This window comes from Phyllostomus hastatus, unplaced genomic scaffold (genome assembly GCF_019186645.2).
Source record: "Phyllostomus hastatus isolate PE091 unplaced genomic scaffold, TTU_PhHast_1.1 phas_contig_152, whole genome shotgun sequence".
In the NCBI taxonomy this organism is placed as follows: Eukaryota; Metazoa; Chordata; class Mammalia; order Chiroptera; family Phyllostomidae; genus Phyllostomus; species Phyllostomus hastatus.
This window is the reverse complement of record NW_025333622.1, coordinates 6788007-6791222: the sequence shown is the minus strand read 5'-3', so window position 1 is coordinate 6791222 and position 3216 is coordinate 6788007.

Here is a 3216-nt window from a genome sequence, read left to right as displayed (position 1 = left end):
TAAAAAATATTCCTTATTTGTTGGATTGTTTAAAAAATAAGAGGTAATAAAGGACATGTGTTACCATTATTTTCTAGACACTTTTAAATAATGTATTCAAGGTCTCTCAGCTGGTAAGTTATACAGCTGATTACCAATTGACCCCAGGTATTCTGAGTCCTAAACAGTGCATTTACCAGTAAAGCATATCTTGAAAGGAAAGTATTAGAGATGATCTTGTCTTTGAGACACTCAATCAATAATAAAAAATTTAAAAAGAAACTGAAGTCCTTGAAAACATTTTTCAAGTGAAAAGTTGGTTTGTGCCTTAATAATACTGCTTCACTTTCTTTTCGTAAGAGGATTTCTACAGGAATATTTCTGTGGAACTTCTCAAAGCGTGTGCAGAGGTGAAGGTATCCATTTTATTTTGTCACAAGCATGCCACAGTAAATGGATAAATGGACCAAGGATCATATTATTGCCATCAGTATATTACCATTACATCACTATCCCCAGCAGCAATCACAAGGACCTTGAAAGAAACTCTCAGGCAGATCCTGTGCGCACCGAGAGGGTCTCAAAAGCTGGCACTGCATTTTGTTCATCACCATATTCCTGGCATTAAGCATAATTTTGGTTGAATTGATGGAGAACAGGTCCTAATGAGTCATAAAATCTGAAGAATGAGTAGAGGAGAAATGGAACTCTGGAGACTTTATGAGGGTCATGACTACAGATATTATTCTTTTTGAGTGTATAGTGAAAATTAATCATTTCTTGAGATTCCCATTGGTTATAAATGAAGATTACTAATTGATGAAGGGCCCATATAAGTTACCCTATTGTTGTGGAGCTGTATAAAGTTTCAACAGAATTAAAATGGAAAGGCACCGCTCCTGCCACCTACACTGCGTCCCAGTTCCCCTCCCACATCATGGGCTTTTTGTCATCAAATATCCACTCTTCACTTGCAGGTTTACTTAACATAAAATCATAGTCATCAGTCCCAATACCAAAACAACCCTGCCTCCTCCTTGTGTCCCTCTATTGCCACTTTCTCTTCCCTTCCCTCCACGACCAAAAGTCTGAACTCATTATCTCCAATTCTTCATCCCTCATGCATTTTTCATGCTGTGACTCAGTTTTCACCCCCTCTATTCTGCTCTTCTTGTTCCTGCCAATTTCTGAAAGCTTATACCAATTTCAAATTTCAAAGTATTCTTTATTTTCCTTTTCTTACTTGAGCTCTCTTTGGCATTTGACATAATAAACTATTCCTTCCTTAAAACTCTCTCCTCTGTAAGTCCCTGGATTTTCCTTGGTTATTCATTCTCATTCACATCATCTCCTCCATACCATTCTCACCCTTTAAAGTTATCATTCCCTGACTTTCCTTTGTCAACAATTCTTTCTTATTTACACACTCTTTTAGAAAAATTTATCTGTACCTATGCCTTCAATGAATATCAATGATTTAATGTCTCTCAAATCTTTGTCTCCAGTCCTGAGCTTTACATCAATAAATCACAAACAACTCAGCTGTTCCACAGGTATCTGAGTTTCAACATCACCCAAAACAATTGTATTGTGTTAAATCCCACCAACCTTCATATCACTTGCTGCTTGCTTGTCCCCATAAACACCAGTATTATGTATTTTATTGCAAATTTGGAAACTTTGGTCATTCCAGACAATTCTGCAAATTCTCTCAATTCTACTTTCTAAGTGTTTCTTATATTTTTCCCATGTTCACTGCCACTCTTAAACTATTTCTCTCAGTTTAGAAAAAGCTCCTTATTTGGTCCACCAATGCGTGAGCTCACCTACTCACCTGTTCCCATTTCCCCATCAACACCATTAATTCATCTCTTAAACATCTGTCAAAAGCCATTTGAAACACTGAATCTAATCAAGACATTTCTGTGCCTAAAATGCTACAATGGCTCCCTATACCCTTCTGAATTAAATTTTAACTAACAGCATGTCTGTCACTCAAGGCCTTTCATTATCTGTCTCCAGAACAATTCTCCTGCCTTATCTCATAGACACAACAGTTACTCTGCATGTACAGCTCTAGTACAAAATTGGCCTTTGAAAGGCACCTATTGAATGAATGAATGATACTCAGAAAGATGTCCTTAAATTTAAAAAATGTTATGTGAAGGGATTAAGCATAAAAAAAAAATACCAGAGGGAAATGGGAGTCAGAGAGGGTGGGGAAGGCAGGAGAGTATAAAGGGGGGATAAATGGTGATGGAAAGAGACAGTAATGGGGATTGTGAACACAAAGTACAACATACATATGATGCATTATACAATTGTACAGCCTAAACCTATAAAATTTTATTAACCAATGTAACCTCAATAAACTCAATAAAAATATTTTAAAATGTTATATAGCTTCCTTTAATGTTCAACAAATGTTTTTTTCCAAATTGTTTTCAGTTTATTGAGAAATAATTGGCATACATTGTGCATTATACAAAACACATTATAGAAAACTGCATAAGTTTAAGGCATAAAGCATGATGGGTTGATTTACATATATTGTGAAATGATTACCACAATACATTCAGCTAACATCCATCTTCTCCAAAAGATACAACAAAAAGAAAAGAGAAAGAATAAAGGAAAAATTTCCTTCTGTAATGAGAACTCTTAGGATTTACTCTCTTAACAACTTTCCTATACAAGGTCTGTCCAGGAAAAGTCCAGCCATTGTTAACATAATGAGAATAATTTGTGCAGCATTGATAAAAACTGGCAGTCAATGAGAGTGGACTGGAATGTGCATGTGTGAACTGTGACATCACTGTACTAGTCAATGGGGGTGGTAGATGCCATTGAGTGAGCATGTGTACTGTGTGGCCATCACATTCAAAATGACTGAGCAAGTACAGCAAAGAATCTGCATCAAATTTTGAATTAAGCTTAAACATTCTTCTGCAGAAACTATTTGGATGATTCAGAAGGCTTTCAGGGATAATGCAGTAAGTGCAGCACAAATAAAAGTGTGGCACAAGCACTTCTAAGAAGGTTCAGAATCTTCCACGTTCTGGAAGTCCCAAAACAAGCAGAACACCTGAGAATGTTGAACATGTTCAGGTTGCGATAACAAAGATCGATGACTGACAGTACGAGAACTAGACACTGACCTAGGGATTCCAAAAACTACTGTGTTCAAGATTTTGATGCAGGATCTTCACGTGAAACATGTCATGGCAAAATTCATTC